Source organism: Nelumbo lutea, chromosome 3, assembly GCF_056320005.1.
Source record: "Nelumbo lutea isolate HS-2025 chromosome 3, American lotus-T2T, whole genome shotgun sequence".
Taxonomy (NCBI): Eukaryota; Viridiplantae; Streptophyta; class Magnoliopsida; order Proteales; family Nelumbonaceae; genus Nelumbo; species Nelumbo lutea.
Genome location: NC_142686.1, coordinates 100,508,968 through 100,530,132, shown reverse-complemented (window position 1 = coordinate 100,530,132; position 21,165 = coordinate 100,508,968). Strand labels below are relative to the sequence as shown.

General features: G+C 36.9%; 1 long non-coding RNA gene across 1 annotated transcript; it reads left to right on the top strand.

Annotated features, from left to right (window-relative positions):
• The first annotated feature begins 17,712 nt into the window (after nt 1-17,712).
• Nucleotides 17,713-20,654, top strand: LOC148867162 (uncharacterized). The gene is made up of 2 exons (XR_016110557.1): nt 17,713-18,378; nt 19,428-20,654. It is a non-coding gene; the product is annotated as an uncharacterized LOC148867162 (long non-coding RNA).
• Nucleotides 20,655-21,165: the final 511 nt, after the last annotated feature.

Genomic DNA, 21,165 nt, shown 5'->3' with positions numbered 1-21,165 from the left:
TAATGTTTCTCTTATGTCACTTAGGTTTATTTATTTTTTTGACTTAAGACTATTTTGTTTTGTTCTTTTATATGGAAGGATTCTATTAATGTTGATTCTTGTTGAATGTTGGTTGATAATTAACATTTAATATTTTTTATGTACTTAATATTGCAATTAAAGAAAAGTCTAACTTGATCATATGATAATTGGTTGGAACGGGTCAGGATAGGTTTAATGGGTTTGGAACGGGACAGGTTTGGGAAATTGAAAGATAAAGTTAAACGGGTTTGGGATTAGAGGTGTAAAGTGTGCCCATGGGCGGCCTGCGGGCCATCACGGACTTGCCACCCTCCCCGATGAAAATTTTGGGGGTCGGCCCGGCACAACCCACGGCCCGGGCCCATGTGGGCCCGTTCCATGCAATGTCGTGCCACGGGGCCCATGGGCCGAGCCTTAGGCCAGGTCGGGCCGTGTATTGGGCCAAAGCTATTTATTTAAAAAAATTGACAAAAAACTTAAAAGTTTAATTTTATATGAATTTTGTGTATAAAATTGCCTATATATGCAATAATTAAATGAATTAGTATAATGAAATTAAAAAATATATTTATTTTATTAATATATTATATACTATATATTATTATATAATTATAATTTATATAAAATATATATAAATATATATATATAATATATATGGACCGTGTTGGGCCGTGCCAGCCCGTGGGCGGAATGGCCTGCTCGGTCGTGCCGTGCTGTGCTGGCCTGTGGACCTAAAATCCCAGGCCCAGCATGGCCTGCATGGTCGTGCTAGGCCTGGCACAGCCCGCAAACCGTCGTGCCAGGCCGTGCCAGGCCGATCCAAGTTCGTGTCGGGCCACAGGCGGCACGACCCGATTTACACCTCTATTTGGGATCAAGGGTACGTTGGTGGGTTCGAGAACGGGTAGGGCAATTTGCATGGGTACCCTACCCATTGCCATTCTTAGTTCTGGGGTCTTCTGGAGTGTTCTCCATGTGTCTAGAAGGGGCTAAATGTTGGTGGAACTCTCTAGAACCATGTTGAACAATCCAGGTTTGTGTGGAATGCCTTAGAGGGGTTGGGAGCAATCTAGACTTCCTCTAAAGTGTTCTTATAACTTATGGAGTAGGCATCCCCTAGAGAGTGTAGAAGGTAGAATGTTCTATAGGTGTTTCTAGATGATGCCAAGTGTAAATAGTTCTAGAGGATTCCTTGAGAGGGTTAGTGTATAAATAGGGGTCCCCTACTTCATTTGCAAGGGGGGCATCCAAGTTGTAAGAGCATTCTTTGAGTTGTAAGCTTTCTTCTAGTGCAATACAATCTCTTCCTCCTACAATACTTGGTATGCTCGTGTGCCTTAGTGTATGTCCTTAGCACTCAAGCAACCTAGAAAGAAGGGTCTTGGGCATGCAGTTTGGCTGACTTGCTTGGAGGGCCAAGTGAGTGCCACACAACTTAGCCAATGGGATTAGTCAGGTCATGACAAGTGGTATCTGAGCAACTTTGTGCATGGACATGATGTTGGATGGACTTGACAATAGAAAGACACACGAGCGAGAAAAGGGCCACTCCAAGAAGACAAGGGAAGTGTCAAGAGACGTCCTTGCTACCTTAGAGGCTAGGATGGAAAGGTTGGAGCTTGCCATGGGAGACATGCAAGACAAGTTCACGGACATGGGCAACCGAGTTGATGGCCTAGAGGGTAGGTTGGTGGAGCTCAAGGCAACCACAGAAGAGGTCGTGGATCTTGCCTAGCATGGGGAAGACAAAGAACGAGAAGGGTTGGAAGCCGAGCTGAAGGGAAGCCTGGCCAAAGTCCAAGCTAATGTGGATGAGTTGAAGGCAGACATGGTGCTCCATAAGAAGCTGTTTAGCATGGGATGAGGTGGGGACTCTATGGGATGTGCCAAAGGTAAGGGCAGTTGAGCCACCTCACTTCATTGGTGCCAAGGATGCACGGGTGTTGGACAACTTCCTATGGCACATGGAGAAGTACTTTGAAGCCATGCACATAAGGGATGAGCAGGCCAAGGTATATGTTGCCACTAGGTGCTTGATGATACAACTATCTTGTGGTGGAGGTAGTGCTGTGCAGACATGGAGAAGGGGTAATGTCACATTGATACATGGAATGAGTTCAAGCGGGACATCAAGTGCCAATTCTATTCGGAGAACGTAGAGTACTTGGTGTGATGCAACTTGAGGAAGTTAAAGCATATTGGGTCAATTAGGGACTATGTATGGGAGTTCTCCACACTCATGCTTAAGATTCCCGACATGGCAAGGAGTTGTTGTTCAACTTCATGAATTGAGCTGCAACATAGGGGCGTGCAGGATCTAGCCATTGCCATGGTCGAGGCAGAGAAATTGGTGGAGAGCAACATGGGTAGCTCAATGGAGCCTAAATTTGCAAGGGGTGGCTACGACATAGGTGGGGCAGATCACCACAGCCACAGGGATGATCGGTGCATGCAAAGTGATTACCAGGGCAAGGGGGCCTAGAGCAAATCTCGAGACGGCAAGACCAATCTGCTTAAGTCAAGGTACAAAGGGAAAGGCAAAGTTGACTGTCCGCAATGCAAGGCGCTTAGTGAATTGGTGGCATAAATGGGGCAACAAGAAGACGTCCATGAAGAGGCCAAGATTGGGTTATTACAGTCAGTTTGCAGTATTAAGAAGCTGGAGGGAACAGATAAGAGGGCATCCAAGACCACACTCGGGTCAAAGCTAATGTATGTGGAGGCGTTGATCAATGGTGAGAAGACCCAGGCCATGATCGACATGGGGGCGACTCACAACTTTGTCTCAATTGATGAGGAAAAGCGCTTGGGCTTAGAGGTCACAAAGAGCACGGGCATGATCAAGGCAGTTAACTCCCAAGAACGTGAGATCAAGGGCGTTGCTCAAGGACCAAGGCAAGGACACTAGCAGGGGCCAGAAAACTAATCAAGATTGGAGAAAATGGGTGGCTATAGCACCTATGAAGGCCACATATCCAAAGGGTAGAGAACCTAAGGAGATTATCACTGAGACCATGACCACTTTTCCCGGGGTAACTCCATGGATGGAGTACGTAGTCAAGTGGAAGGGGTTGTCTGCATCATAAGCATCATATGTACAAGTGGATGAGTTGATTGTGGCTGGCCATGAGGACTTGATCAGGCAATGGGATGCACAAGACAATTGAGTGTAACAAGGGCGTTGCACAATCAGGTGGGGGGAGAATGTCATAGGGTGACACAATGGGGTGCTTGGCTAGAGGTTTTCTAGATGTTTTCTGAGGCTTCTAGCTAATTCTATAGGTTTTTGGACTGTTCTAGACCATTCCAGGGTGTTCTAGAGTGTTCTCCATGTGTCTAGAAGGGGCTAGAGCCTAGATGTTGGTGGAACTCTCTAGAACCTTGTGGAATAATCCAGGTTTGTGTGAAATGCCCTAGAGGGGTTGAGAGCAATCTAGACTTTCTCTAGAGTGTTCTTGTATCTTATGGAATAGGCATCCCCTAAAAGAGTGCAGAAGGTAGAAAGTTCTTGATATGCTTTTAGATGATGCTAAGTGTAAATAGTTCTAGAGGATTCCTTGAGGGGGTTAGTGTATAAATAGGGGTCCCTTCATTTGCAAGGGATATCCAATTTGTAAGGGCATTTTTTGAGTTGTAAGTTTTTTTCTAGTGCAATACAATCTCTTCCTCCTACAATACTTGGTGTGCTCGTGTGCCTTGGTGTGTGTTCTTAGCACTCAAGCAACCTAGAAAGAAGGGTCTTGGGCATGCAATTTGGTTGACTTGCTTGGAGGGCTGAGTGAGTGCCACATGACTTGGCCAACGAAAGCATTCATGTCATGACAACGCGTTCACTAGTTATTAAAAGTATGAATAAGAGTGTGGAACTTTTGTTTGACTAAAATACCCCAATTTTTTTTATTTCGTCCCTCTCTAATTGTAAGGACCAAAATGCAATTTGGACAACCACTTTTCTCCAAATTCAAATAACTCTCATTAAGTCTTACATTTAAGATATTAACTCCCATCAACATTTATTAAATCCTATTATTGACTAGAATACTCCTATTCTTGAATTTGGTATCTAATTGTGGGGTCATAAAATGTAATTTAAACTACTATATGTCTTCTCATTCAATTCCTTCTCATTAAGTATTATATTTAGGGTGTTACCCCTATTCTTTCATTGAATCTTATATTAATTAATCATATTAAAGAAAAATAAGTGTGACAAAGTATAGTTATTTTTATTGGTGATAGAAATAAAGTACAAATTTAGAACCAACCAAAACATGGAGTTGTTTTCATGTTTTGTTATGAGTCAACAATATGTGCCAGCACTTGATGTCATAGTTAAATAAAAATAAATTTTAAAAATATGAAAATACACAAAAATATAATAAATACAAAAAAAAATATAGAAAACATTTAGGCACTTTCTAATATCATATATTTATCATATTAAACAAAAATACCAACAAAAAATGAAGTTGTTTTCTTGTTTGGTTGTGAGTCAATAGAATGTGTCAACCCTTGATGTCATAGTTAAATAACAATAATAATTAAAAAATATAAAATATACTAAAATATAAAAATACAAAAAATTATAGAAAACATTTGGGCACTTTCTAATATCATATATTTACCATATAAAACAAAAATAAGTGTCACAAATAAGAATAATTTGTATAGACATAGAAATATAAAAAATAGTAGAAAATTTTGGAAAACATGTTATTCACTATCATTATTAATTAGGGGTGCAACTTGGACAGGTCCAACCTAAACCTAACTTGACCCAACCTAAGTTTTTTCATGGGGTGGGCTTGAGTTTTTGGGTTGTGGGTTAGGCCTGGGCCATAAAACTTGGGCTCAACCTAACCCAACCTGACACTGTGTGTATTATATTTATATAAAATATGTTTTTTAATTATCAATATATGTATAAAGTATGTAAGCATGCATTAGTAAATGAAATATGTACATATTTTCAATTAATTATACTCTTAAATTGGGTCATAAAGCCCATTAAAAGATGAATATGTAAAAATATGTACATAAATTCTTTCAAACCCAACTAACTCGACTCGGCCCCAATCCCAACATGAATTATGTTGGGCTTGGCTTGATAAACTTAGGCTTAACATCGGGTTGGGCTAGGTCTAAGTCTAACGTTTGCACCTTTAGGGTTAGGCCCAGGTTGACCTCCAACCCTACCCTACCCACCTGAGTTGCACCCCTAATCATCATCATAAAAAGTTTCCAGGTGCGTACACACTTACTAGTACTTAAAAAATGGCTTGAGATATTGCAATAAGAAAGAATAGTCAAAGTAAGTGCTATGGACAATGTTTACAAATAAGTCAGATCATATATGATGAATTCGAGTTTGATCCAATTAGAAGTAGATTCGGATACCCCTCTTGATCCTAACAAATCACATCGAATAAAAAAAGGTGGTCTATTAAGTTAACAAATTGAATTCGAATATAGCTATATATATAATTTATTTTAAAATTGTATATATGTTTTAAAATAATCTTGTATAACATTTATACCCCTTCAATTTATATTTTAAATTTCTTTTATATCTTTCTAATTACTATTTTTATTATGGATAAAATAGTAATTTGGCTTATAAGACAAATAAACATAAGTCCCTAATTGATTGGGAATATTGGATTGGATTTGTTGATTTGAGAATTGAGGGTTTCATTCTCATTTTCTCTTCGACTATTGCTTTCTCTTTAGCCATTGGTAGTGTTGTAGCATCACACTAGCAATCGAACACCCAACCACCTACCATGACACCACACCGACACACCTTTCTCACTCTCTTAGCCAATCAGACCCAGATGAGGAATGACTAACTAGTAACCACCAACACTAGTCTACGGCTCTGCGCTGCCACTAGACCCAAACAACGCCCACCAAACTACACACCTTTATTCGCCTGTTTACATTATCATTGTCGTAGTGCTTCTATGGATTTGTTTGGAGGGATGCTGCAACTAGGTACCAACCATCAAGCACTAGCCCAACAGTCTGCCACCACAAATCCACCAGTTAGGGCTGCAAACTCATTTGTAAGTCTTCTACTCTCCTCTCTCTCTCTCTCTCTCTCTCTCTCTCTCTCTTTCTCTCTCTCCCCTTGTAAGTCTTATACTTATACTCAATAGGAGTAAACATTGGATTGGAATAAGATATCTATTAAGATAAAAAAATCGAATTCAAATCATGTTTTGCAAAATTCGTCTGGTTAATAATGGATTCAAATCCCTTTAAAATTTTCTCAAATTGAATCAGATATACCCCTTACCAAATTCAGTTCAATCCATTTTGCAGCCCTATGACAATGGACAAATAAACCCAATTATAAACTAGAGATAACACTCAACAATTATAAAAAAGAATCTAATGATGAAAAAGATATAAACCCTAAGCACCATCAATCAAAAAATTTGATCAACAAAAACACTAAAAAAAGAACCAACTACCTCCACCAAAGATAACACTCAACAAAAGACTCCTTTGACATGAAGCACTCCAACCACCAAAGCTGAAATAGGGGTTAAAGAGCAAAATTGTAGCTAAGATTAACCCCATCCTAATACAATCAAAGTTTTAAATTCCAAAGCTGGGGGAATGAAAGGAGAAGGCTAATAATCTTTTTTTTTTGTCCCAGACTGAATTTAGAACCAATAAGTAATTAAAAATGCCTTGACTATTAAGGATGTATTCGGTAGACCTGTTCATGGGCTAAGTAGCCCAACAGCCCGACCCATTATTTTTTGGGCTTGAACAAAACTTCAGGACCACAGGCTCAAGCTCAGGCTTTAAATACTTGACCATATACTATTACATATAATAAAAACCATTTATGTTATATATAATATATATTTGTTTCTCAAGTTATTAATAAATATTAATTTACTATTAGGAAATACAAATTAGTTTATTAATTTGTTAAATTATTACTAAATTAATATAATATTAGTTTATAAAAGTACAGTGAAAATAAGACATTTTGTGTACAGGTCAAGTTTCGAGCTTGGGCTTAAGCTTTGATCTTTATATAAGTGTCGGGCTCAGGCTCAAGATTTAGGCCCGATGGTTGGGCTGGGCTAGGGCTTGGGCCTATACATTTTCTATTGATAAAGAGGCAAAGCCCAGCCCGGCCCATGAATAGGTCTAGTGTTCAATAGTGGGACCTAAAAAAGTGTGGTACATTTTAGGTCATTTGGTCCTACCACCCCATGATCTGATTGAAATGGTGTGTTTTAGAGCATACAACATCACACCAAACATTCTATATTGTGGTTATGTGGTGTGTTCCACAGCTTTGAGATTTGGAACACATAAGTTATTATTAAAATATTACAAAGTCATTATTTGATGAGTGTTCCAAGGTGTGGTGGTTTCTAGAACACGAGATTTTGGTGTAGTGAAAATATCATGATATATTCAATTTGAAAACACATCATAACTCAACCCAGAATGTGCCATGGCAAAAAAGAATGCCATTATCTATGGTGCATTGGAACCAAGTAAAATAAGTCACAACCACGGTATAAAATGGGTGTTTTGTAATAAGGTCATTCCTCTAAGGTGTTTCTTCCATGTCAACACTATGTCGACATTTTTCTCTCTCTCCCTAACTTTTTATTGTTTGGTTGAGCATTTTTAAGGTATTTCAAACAACATTGGATGCCTTTGGTTCTACAGGAGCTACTTTTTTACATTTCTTGCAATGAAAACAATATTTTCTCCTTTTTGCATATGTGGTGCCTAATGGTGCCTAGTTTGAACCAAATAACAATTAATATAATATATGCATAGAACTGAGAGCTACTTTATTAAATTTTAAGGCACAACAAAGGTTTAAGAAAACAACAATGATACCGAACATTGCCTAAATGTTCCATTAAAATAGGTGGCAACACATCTCTCATTACAATACATATGGAGCACCAACCTTCTAATAGTCCTAAAGCTTCCATAATTGTACTAAAAGTTATGTCTCTATTGGTAATAATCAAGAACCCACACAATAGGCCCATGAAATCCATGCACTAACCTTTACATAATGGTCAGTCATGGATTGCATGGGCTTAGTGTGTGAGTTATTCATTATTGCCAAAAGTCCCAACCATTTGAGTGAAACCTGAAATTTCTACCACCATGGTCACCTCTTTGAGCTACTAGAAGGCAAAGTTTGGAATAAAATAGAAAACTTCTCCATTTAGGGTCTTTCAAAAAAAGTTATGACTTGAAAGACCAACATCCACAATAACTCCAACACTCCCTCTAGCATTTCCAAAACCTTCACAATAATGGCATAATGACCACTATTAATCTTACCCAACTACTTGGAGAAATACATCACCTTGAAAATAGTTGATTATCATAGAAATGAATAATTGTAAGAATATCAGAAAGCATATTGCTAACCAAAATAACACTAGAAAACTCATCTTCTTCAACCACATTGGAACCTCTTCCAAAAGGATTAGAAATAATTGTCAAGGGAAGTTTTAGGGCAACATAGATCATGCCACATGCCCATCGCATCCTGATCAACCGGTCAAAATGAGTAAATGAATAGAACCATAAACTACCTTCAACAGGTGCTTAGATAAAAGAACCTTGTGATGAAAGCATGTGTATCCAATTAAAAAAAGGTTGGTAAAGTCACGAAGGGCAGATATCCAAGACACAATTGACAGGACAGACACATTGATTGACTGCCTTGACAACTCATTAAGTCATCATGAAGAACTAACATGGCAATAGTAAGGTTTGGAGGATGGGAAGGCAACATTCCCATGACATGTGTTAATCAAGTATTAAATCAACAAAAAGAAATAAAATGCTTTGGTTAAGAGTAAGTTTTTGTTTAATGTGACATGGGAGTACCAAGCTGAAAGAAAGAGGAGTAGGGCATCTCATGACATGTGTCTTTATATAAAGATCTAGCTTGATCCAAGATTCAAGATAAAAAAGACAATTAATGGAGATTTAATGATGATGATAAACCACTTCATGAGTCAATTCAAATGACATTCTACAATTTTTAGATAGTTGAGCTATTCTGCATTGGCCTCCTTGATTGCATCACATGAAGCATTAAGAAAAAAACCTAATAATAACCAACAAACAGAGCAAAGAGCAAGGTGCCATGAAACAATACATTAGGATTAATATGATAGGAAAAAATATAAGTAGTGGAAGACTCTCAAAGGAAAATGGAATCTCCTCCAAACCAATAATAATTACACACTTCCAAAAACTCCTCTAACACATTCCAAACATATGTTGAAAATAAGAGGAAGACAAGGAAACTCACTTGCCAAGAAGTGAGAGAAATTGGAGTGCAAGAGAGAAGCTAGTAAACATAAATAAATAAATAAATAAAAGTGCTTCTACACATCAAGCATTGATGGAGTTAAGGAAAGGGTTCTCAATTCGACCATATTTAGACATTTGCATAAATAATTTTACAACCGGATCAAGTATTGGTATTGATCTATATCTAAATTCAATCCATATTTATCAAAAAAAAATCCATTAACAGATTAGATTGTATGAATTGATTTGATTTCTTTAGGTTGTGTTTGATTTGATTTCTACATTTTTTTATAAAAAAATAAAACTTTATTAATGCAAAAGAATAAAGAAGGGGCAAGTAAGCAAAACCTCAAAGGTACCTCTAAACTTGGACCATCTCCTATACGTTCTTAGAGTTATGGTTCTTTTTCTTTTTTTTTTTTTTCTACCATCATCCACTCTTTCCTTTGGAATTTCCTTCTCAATCGAATTAATTTGTATCATTATGGTTATTGTTCTTCATATGAGTGGCTATAACTTCCATATTTAGGTTGCATTTGGATTCGATGTAAAACATCATTGGGGTAAAAGTGCATAGATGACGTTTTATATCGAACCATAAAAGTGATTGTTTGAGTTTCAAAAAGCATGATGAGAAATGCGTAAAGTTTTACATTGATTTTGTCGATGTAGTATTTGTATCAATAATCGATGTAAAATTCTACTTTATATAAAGTTTTCCATCGATTTGCGACATAAAACTCCACTCCATCCCAACAAAACCAAACAGAAGTAGAGTTTTACATCGATATTGATTTACATTCCTTCCAAATGTCAACATAACTGAACTGGCGTAAATATTTACATCAATCTTGATTTACATTGCTTCCAAACGCAGCCTTAATGTTTGGCTTGCTTCAGGGGAATTATACAATCTAAGATTTCTTGAATAAATAAAGAGATATTGTTATCATTTATTAATTCCAACCTTTATGCCATCTCAACTCCATTGATTTACTGTGAGAACAAATAAATTATGCATTTCATCAGTCTTTCCACGATATCTTGTTATCTTAATGACTTCCATTATCTTGAACTTCACACTCCTTTTCAAATTCCATTTTGAAATTTCGTAAAACACCATTATCGCTATCCTTATGAGTTATATATGGATCATGCATGGATAGGTTCACGGCAATAAAAAGAGCTAACACATGCCCCTCATCATCTGAATGTACAACCACTTGCATAAACTCTATAGATCCTCCGGATTTCTCCTTAGCCCTAGTGTTAACTAGCTCTTGATGCAATGCTAGAACAAGTATAGAATTATCCGATATTGCTATGGGATATTTTTTCATTTAAATTTCAAATGGAATCTTCCTAATCACCATTGAGGTTATTGCTATTGGCCTCATTAGAGGTATTTGGGATTATCCCACTAATTAGAACCCCACCCTCATCACAACTCTGTGTCTAGATCAACATTAACAACCTTAGCTAGAGTCTTATCACCATCATTAATCTTAGGCTTACAAACAAGAACATATTGTTCTACCACTGGCTAGGTAGAAGGCTTGCCCTTCTTCAAATCATCATCAATAGGTTTTTTCTCATCAGTTCAACATATGGGTTTTCCATGTTTGAATTTCTCAGTCAAATGCCCTATTTTGTAACAATTCACACAATAGGAAGGAAGTAACCTCTTGCCAGAAACCCTCACAACTAGTACCAATCCAAACCCTATTCAAGTGGTGTTTCAAAAGATCAAGCTCGACACAAACTTGAGCTGTAGATGTTCAAGAGAGCGTAACTATAGTTTGATCGAACTTAAGAACAAGACCAATAGCTAGATCAATAGATCTAAGCATGCTTTCAACAAAAAATAAAAAACAAAAAAATAAATAAAAAACAAAAGACTGGGAGAAAAGGAAAATATATAGACCGGCACTACTGAAGGCTTCCAGCTAGGTCTAGCACCCATTTAAAAAGATGAAAAGAAAAGGATTTGATTTAAAAAAGCTTATACATCCACATTTTTAGATAATCATTTTCTTCAGCAAATCTAATGATTTCATACTTCAAATTGAGAGCAATAACTAGTACATCATTTTGCAAGCTAGAGGATTTACATAAAAACTCCTTGATCTCTCTAAGGGGAGGACGGCCATGCATGCATTTACCACTTCATACAATTTTTCCAAGATATCATCCGGAAAGAAGATTCCTACATTTCCTTACTTTTTCCTTCAAACAAAACACATATTTGAATCCAACAATTTATTGAACCAAATCTCACTCATTTGCAGCCTACAATAAGAAAGATTGTTTGTGGAACTTGCATAGAAACCAAATAAGTGTAACTATAATATATAACGTGGACGTGTTTATTAAGTATGATTTTGTTTTTAGGCACAACTTAGGATGAATGCATATACAAATATGGGATTTAGAAATACCGTATACATGGTTTTGCACTAAACATATTTGTACTTGTTTCCAAACAACAACCATGTCTTTGCTAATGTAGGTGTTGTTTTTATTCTAAAATAAAAAAATACATATTTGTAAATACCCTTAAGACTTGATTTCTCTGCATTGTATTTCCATTTGCATTAGCACAAATGTACATGTATAAGAGTGTAATGGGGAAAAACCATTACCCAATGTTGGTCTCAGCTAGCTAAGGTCTTCGGAGGGTAAACTAAATATAGTCCTAACCTTTGAACCATAAATAAGATCACGACCTCATTAAAAACTCATTCATGAATAGACAAAACAATATATACCATTATTTGTTAAAAATTTAATCCACTTGCTTTTTTTTTCACACCCTCCCCTTCTTTGATGCATGCTTGTAATAACAACTGATTTGACTTTTTTTTGAAAGCCCAAAGACTGATTCCAATAATCTATAACCTAAAAATGATAGTCTTATGCCCCAATTTTAATTTGGTCAATGTTCAAACCTTATATGCCAATAACATCCATTTTATTCATACAATTTCTCACATTATTCATATAATTTAGTAAATTTGTACATCTACATGTGGAGCCTTTAGATTCACATTCTATCAACCTTAGTGCCCATTTGGGAGGGACTTTATGCTGTGGCTTCTAGTGTTCCATGACCTTAGAAACCTAGAACATCATGAAGTTGTGTTTGTTAGAAATTCAAAAGGCCGAAATTACACTTATAGAAACTGCAAAATCCACTTTTCAGTGAAGCTATCTTTTGTAGCTTCTCTGAAGTGGCTAGACCAACATGGCTCAACCAACACAAAAGACCTCCCAATTGATAAAAACCAACAACCCCTTTTGTTCTTTTCCTAGACACATTGATTAAAATGCCTCATATGGGGTTTAGATCAATGTTGATACCCTTGATGTTTATTCTTTTTACAATTTTCTAATCAATTCTTATCTCCAATTATAAAAGTATGTTTCAAATTTATTCACATATATAGAATATCCCTATTATTTATACAAAATTTCAATCTTTATCCATTGTTTTATCTCTTAAAGTTGTGTTTGGAATCGGTGTAAATCAAGATCAATGTAAAAATTTACATTGGTTTGATTTTGTCCTAATTTGGAAAGAGTATGTAGTAATGATCGACATAAAACCCCACTCCAATTTAGTTTTTCACGTGTTTGGATGGAGTGGGGCTTTACATCGTGAATTAGTGTAAAACTATCATATTTAAGTTTTACATTGATTTTATCGATGTAGATACTATATCAATAAAATTGATGTAAAACTTTACACTGATTGCATCACATTTTTAAAAAATGCAACAATCACTTAATGACAATTTAGTGTAAAATATCATCGGTGTACACTGATTCCAAACACAACCTAAGCAATTACAGGAGCCAATGGAGAACTCTCCCCACCGAGTCCAAAAAAGCAATAAAATTAAGATCCTAAGGAAATTTAAGAGAAATGGTAGCTTCTTGCTCTAATCCTTTATTAGTCAATTTGCAGCAAAATTTCCTTCTCTGAATTTTTGTACTTGTTGACATGTGTAAATCTCAAATAAGTCTTTTGCAGTTCGGAACAATCTAAATTTTTCTTCAAGGGGGAAGAAGATCACCTTTGAACACTTTAATTCACTCTATTATGATGTGTGAGGCTAGGAAGTGCTTGGCAATTTTGTGTGCTTTGAAGGCCTCTTTCATCTCTACTACAATGATTGTAGCACTACCAATTAAGCTCATCTTAGCATAAAAGATTTCTCCTTTTAAAATTCTAACTGAATACTAATAATTGATTTATATTGGATTGGGTTAGATTGAATCAATATCTAACTTGTTGATGGAAGATAAGACAGGTGTCAATAGACCATGTTTGGATTGGAACCAATGTAAACTAAAATCAATTTGAATAAATTGAATGGTCTAGACATTGAATTGGACCAATCCAAAATATTCATTGGATTGAATTGTAATTGGTCCATCTATAATGGACTTAAAGTGGGCCGGATTGGATTGGACCAAATCCGGTCCAATTGATACATCTCTCTAGGAACCAGAGAATTTTCTATCTCCTTTTAGTGACCTCTTACACCTACCACTCAACTAGTTAACTAAATCAACTTATATAAATCATTCTCCAGCCGGGACAGAATAATGTCCAATAGTATTGGCTATATATTCCAAATTTTGATCTTGACTAGCATGAAGTCTAATAATATTTTCAGTCTTAGAATACATAATAACAGGCAATCCTAACAAGATATATATTTATCATATTGTTCCTTATAGTTCAATTGGAGCATTATCACCAATCCATAAAATTTTCCAAACCAACTAGTAGTTGGCTATATATTCCAAATTTTGATCTTGACTAGCATGAAGTCTAATAATATTTCCAGCCGGGACAGAATAATGTCCAATAGTGTTGGCTATATATTCCAAATTTTGATCTTGACTAGCATGAAATCTAATAATATTTTCAGTCTTAGAATACAGAATAACAGGCAATCCTAACAAGATATATATTTATCATATTGTTCCTTGTAGTTCAATTGGAGCATTATCACCAATCCATAAAATTTTCCAAACCAACTAGTAGTGGATCATAGGGAGTATCTTCCGTGTTTATATGTCACCATTCATGGGGAGATGTTCTCAATGTACAATTGTAGTGTTCTTCTATGGGTAGGAGATTCAGATTTCGCAAAAAAAAAAAAAAAAAAAAAAGACAACAACATGAGACACCACAAAGGATCCATGGTGATCTTTGATTATTGTTTTAGCTCCCACCCTAGTGAAGCCTACCACACCATCAATGTTAATTTTGAGCACCAGGGCCACAAGCAGATCTAGTCCATCTTTTAGATGGATGCACGACAACCTGATAATCATTCAATGCATTATCTGAAGCTTCATATAATGGGATTGAAGTCCTTCCCATCATGAACCTCACATCTAGCCTTTCGCGCTTGCCATTATCTTTGTCCCACCAGAAAACTAGCCAACTATGTAACGACATGTTTGGTTGAGAATCTATTGCGAATCCTAGCCTAAAACTGAACCGAAACCAAACAACTCTCATGGTTGGACAATAAAAGAACCGGTCCATGATCTTACAAACGTGGCATAAGCTACTTATGAAATCGAGAGCACATTTGACAAAGGCCTCCATAAAATGTTTTAACTCTTTGGGGACACCTTATAGTTTCCAGAAAGCCTGCCATGTAACACCCATCTTGATTATCAAGGTTTAAAGTATTGATACAATATACCTCATATCATAACGTATCTTTAACTCTTTGGGGCATAAGAGGAGGAGACGTGGCTGCATGACAAAAGAGTAAAAAGCATCTACACGTGTGGAATTTGGGGCATGTGAAATCAATATCATATTTACCATTAAAAATTTAATTAATTGTAATGATGTCATTGAATAAAACAAAAAAGCAATGGTAACATGTCCATTCTCATTTTTCTCTTTCATATTTGATGCTAAACATCTATTTACAATGGTGCCACTACTAACTATTTACAATGATGCACTAAACTTCTACCTCTTTCATATTTGCTAAAAATTTTCTTTCTCTTTCATTTTACTTTTTGGGGTTTGATTGAACTCGACCAATTGAACCGCTTGAACTATCACCCATTCAAAATTCTCGATCCAGTTTGAGTAAAACCCAGAGGAAGATAAAAAATCATTGACTTGGTCAAAACTGTCCAGCTTGGATGATTGGACCGTTGACTTGTTCGACCCAGTGACTAGGTCATGGTTGCACACTAAATGTGTATGCAAGCTTTGAGAAGCCATAAGTTTGCACTCCAATGTCCAATTGAGTTTTTTTTGGTAACTTTTTGAGATCTATGTGTCCCAAGGAGCCATAGGTGCCTTGCCCTATTATTTTTGCCCAAAAAACTTTTTTGCCTCAAATTGCAATTTTTAATATTTTTACAAATAAAAAATTTAAAACTGAACTAAAAATGTTTAGGGTTGTTAACAAGTTTAGGCTTGGTTGAACTCGACTGGTTGATCCGCTTGAACCATCACCTAGTCAAGATTCCAAGTCTAGTTTGAGTAACCCGAATGGAGGTAAAAAAATCGTTGGCTTGGTCAAAAACCCTCCGACACGGATGGTTGAATCGTTGACTTATTTGACCAGTGGCTGGGTCAAGGGTTGCACACTAAATGTGTATGCAAACTTTAAATTTTTAATTTTTTTTACAAATAAAAATTTTAAATTTGAATTAAAATATATTGAGGGTTGCCAACGGGTTGGGTTTGGTCCAATCGGTTAAACCATTCAAACCATCACTAAATTAGGATTTCGGGTCGGAGCATTGCCCCATTCGACCTGGTGATCAGGTCACAAGTTGCACACTAAATGTGTATGCAAACTTTAGGATGCCATAACTTTGCACTCTGATGTTCGATTGAGGTGATTTTTTTTTTTAATTCTGGGTAACTATTTTTCCAAAACCCCTTTTTGCCCTCAAATTATAATTTTTAATATTTTTACGAATAAAAAACTTTAAACTAAATTAAAAATATTCAAGGTTTCCAATGGGTTAGGTTTGGTTGAACTTGACTGGTTGCACTGCTTGAACCATCACCCGATCAAGATTTCGGGTTTGGTTTGAGTAAAACCTGGAGGGAGGTAAAAAAATCATTGACTTGGTAAAAAATGTCTAGCCTAAACAGTTGGACCATTGACCCGTTTGACCTGGTGATTGGGTTATGGGTAGCACACCCAATGTGTATGCAAACTTCAGGAGGCCATAACTTTGCAGTTCAATGTTTGATTGAGGTGTTTTTTTTTTATTTTATTTTTTGATAACTTTTCAAGATGTATGAGTCCCAAGGAGCCATAGACACCTTGTCCTTCTATTTTCTCAAAATATTTTTTTGGCCTCAAATTGCAATTTTAATATTATTTTTATAAATAAAAATTTTAATATAAAATAATATATGTATTACATATAGAACATAATTATATATTATTTATTAAAAAAACGTATGTTTATACATACATACACACACATGTTTGAATTTCCATACATTTGATGTGGCATGACCTAACCCGTTGGACCCAGACAGTTGAATTGGTGACCCACGACCTAGAGGCAAAAACGGTTCAGCCTCTAGTTTAGTTTTTAAAACATTGGCTTGGACCAGTTCCAATAAAGTCAAGCTTGGTGTTTTGGGCCCGAGCCAAGCTTTGGAGGCCTAAATTCTTATCCAAGCCCAACCAATGGTGGGCTGAGTACCTAACGACTCATTGACAGCTCAATGACAATGACAAGAGTAATCTCTCTTTCACTCTATTGCGTGACCACCCTAATTATTTATTTATTGTTCTATTTTATTAAATTAAATATATTATTATTCAAAAATTTTATTTATTTTAAACATATCTTTTTTCCAATAAACTTTTAGTTAAAAAATTTACCATTCACAAAATTTTTTCCTATACAATAATTTACCTTTGGTAAGCCACTTACCATCATGTTCTGCCCCTAAGAAGTAGGGGCCATCGCTAGTTAAAATTTGAAAAAAGGGGTAAGTTACATGAACCCCGTACTATGGGGTTAGTGACAAATACTCCAAGAACTTTAATTTGCAACAAAGATCCTCCTGAATTTTGGCCATTAGACAAAAACCCCCTCCATTAGCGTTTCCTTAGTTGACTTCAAAAAAAATTCTCATTTGACTGTTTAAATTATTTTAAACCACCCTAATGGTTTAGCTAATTGTCTAAGTGCACCCTTACTGTTTAAAAATTGATTATCGCTATCTTGCTGTTTCTGACAATTGTCTAAATCTTCCTAGAGTCATTGACCAAAAAAGTCAAATGTCTGTTTTACTCTTTTATGAAGTTACATTTGTGTTTGTATAACTAACTCAAAACCCTACTCAAACACTTGCCCCATTAGTCGAAAGAGGGTGGAGTGCCACCCATCGACGTGGCCATCGCAATCGCCATCCCAACGACGACAGCCGCTGCAACTATTGAACGACGGAGCATGCACAGGCGGGCAGATATTTCTATTGCCCTCCCCCTCCTCTCTACTTTAGAAACTTGATCCTTTCAGATTGCCTGTTCGAACACCGATTTTGTTTAATGGGCCCATGTAGAGAATCGATTGTACTGGATTTCAATATGCACTTAATCCACGAAACAAGGAGTCTCAACTTGTTTCGGTAGCTGACAACTTGTCTTACTGTGAGAGAAATAACACAGAAGCGGTCCGAATGGATCTACTGAAGAGAAACGAATTCCCGAGCTTGAATTTCATAGAGCTAATGAGTGAATGATGTGTGGGGAGCAGAAAGAAACAGGGAGGAGAGAGATTTCTTGCTGCTGGGAGGAGAGAGATCTCTTGCTGCCACTACTCTATTCTTCATCTCAAGGTGGGATACGATGAACAATAACTCTTCATCCCTCTTAATTGATTTCATTGGAGAGGGAGGGCGGCAGAGATAGGGAAGGTGGGTTCTTGCTTCTTCTTGATACTAGACACAACCGTGCGCGACGCATCACCCATCTTCTATGTCTCTATAGCAGCAGCGGGGAGGTAGTGTTCTTCTCCATCCAGTATCCTCTCTCCTCCCATTCTCCTTTATTCTCTCTCTTTCTCTTCCCTCTCCCTTTCTCTTCTCCCCTCTCTTATTATTCTTCTATTTTCTTCCGGTTCCACCCCCTTTGTCTTTCCCGATTGTTGCTGCCCTCTTGGCAACGACGATTTATTATATGGTGGGTTTTGAGCTTTGGACCTTCTTTGCCACCTTTTCTATTGCAACCCTTTTCTGTCCCTTTCAGGTCTCCTGCAACCATAGAAGACGTCACTAAGAAATAAACAAATAGATGTTAATGATGGGAAAAGAGAAGAAGATTAGAACATCATGAAGATTAGAACTATGTGTCTTAAAGACAAACCTACCAGCAGCCTAGTTCAAAATACTGTAAAAACCCTGAAAATCACATACCTAGTCATACAAGAACTTCTCTGGACTGCCCAGGAAAGCCTCCTACGGCAATTTAGAAAGTGGTAACATATTGGAGGGAATGTAGAGGGTACTTTGGGTATTATGTAACATGCGGAAAAGACTTGGTATTGAAGTAATTAGGGTGTAAGTGGAACGAATTCGAATTGGATCAAGCAATATCTGAATTCGAATCTGATTAGAAAATCTGATATCTGAATTCGTTCAATATCCGACCGATACTGAAAATTAATATCCAAATTCGAATCCGATTAAATATTCAAGTATCCGATTCAATTCGAATTTGATTAATTAATTATTTTAGATAATTAATAAATATATAAAATAAATATTTTATTGATAAAAAGTATATAAATCTATAACTTATTTATATAACGTAATTATTATATCTAAATTATATAAAATATTTTATATTATATATAAAAATTAAATAATCGGTCGAATTTGGATATTTATTGAATCGTATCCGAATTTGAATGTGAATAGGATATCTGAATTCGAGTGATTAAATATTCCAATTATCCAAATTTTAGTGGATTATGTCGAATAGCGAATTTGAAATTGAATTTTCGAATACCGTTTTGACCAATCAAAACGCCGCTGATGGATCCGTTAACAGAAATCGACATCTCGTCTTTCCGATAGCCGGATTGCAGCGGCATCCGATTTCTGTTGGGAAACAGCAGAGGAACTTCACTCTTCCGATTTTTGACGGCCGGACTGCAACGACATCCGATTTCTGTTGAGAGCAGCAGAGGGACTTTGCTCATCCGATTTCAATCTCGGACGGACTGCAGCGGCATCTGATTTACAAAAAGTTAATTATCTATTTTCTTTGTAAAAGCGATAATTGATGATTCTGTTTGTGTTTTGCATCGAAAGATTGGTTATAGCTCAGGAATTTCCCGAAACGTGATTCGCTGATACCGTTATATGCTTTATTTCATTGCGTTGAGGAAAACGAAAACCAGCGAGCGAGAAGGGTCGAGGAGTGAGAAACCGGAGAAATGGGTTCCGAGGAAAGATGCCAGGCTACGGAAAGTCATCGGCTATGCGCCAAGGAAGCACAACCGCCTCTGCTAAAGCTGCTGTCGAGAAATCTCTTAACCCCACAACGATCGGGTCCTTCATTTTCGGTTAATTGCTCTGTTTTTGGATACTCCGCTTCGTCGTCGTCGTCGGTGGATTTGAATTCGACAGCAACCAGAGCGAAGGGGTCTATGAAGGTGAAGAACAGGTGCGGGTGATATAACAAACGAGTAGGGGGTGAAATCATCTCCCCCCTATCTCTCTCTGATTCCGGGAGAGAAGAAGAAAGAAGTTGGTGAGGTGTAAGATGGAAGGGGCGTTTGCGAAGGGGTACTGGAAGAGAAGAGAGTACGAGCGGCTGGACGGGAGTGGCTGGCGTCGAAAGGCCTGGGTGGAGCTTACGGCGGTACGTTTGAACTTTGAACAGAAGGAAGCGGTTGGGGCGGCCGGAGCTGGGTTGGCTTTGAAGGAGTACGATGAGGCGGTGCTGGTTCAGATCTAGAAGTCGTTGATGGCTTAAGCACAGTTACTGACTCGAGACGCCAAAGACTAGCTACGGAGAGTGTTGCTGCGATGGGGCCGAGGGCAACAAGTTAATTTTTGTTTCTCGCGGAGGCCGACGAGTCCTCCAACGTGAGAGTAGGAAGATAATACGTCAAAGGCCCGTGCAAACTTCGACGGTCAATTTAGCTGTAAGGTTCAAAGTATGAAAATGCCAAGTGTATAAAGACAAAAGACCTATAGTGATATATATGGGTATGGAAGAAAAACTAATGTCTCTAGTTATCTGATATATATGGGTATTGAAGGGTATTTGTCATTTACCCCATAGTACAGGGGTCCGGGTAATTTACCTAAAACAAATTAAAAACCATTAAATGCAAGGTAGGATACACCTCTGTCATACACAAATCAATACCATGAATTAGACTTGGCAAAAAAGTTAGACCCAACCCACAAACACAACCCGGAAAAAAAGGGTTAGGGTCTAAATTTGAGAATGACCCAACCCAACCCAACTCGAGAAAACTGGGTTGGGTTGGGTCAGGTCAGGTCATGGGTTAATCCACTAATCCGATTGTCTAAGTATAATTAGGACTATTTATGCATTGTTAAAAGTTTACACTCTTTAATTTTTACTATTTAGTCTTTACTTTTTATTTTTACTCTTTGAATTGTTAAATGTTCAAGTTATTTTTTATTTTATATTTAGAATTTTAAGGTTATTTCCTTTGGGCTGCATTTGGAATCGATGTAAATCAAGAATGATATAAACATTTACATTGGTTCGGTTTTGTCCACGTTTGGAAAGAGTGTAATAATGATTA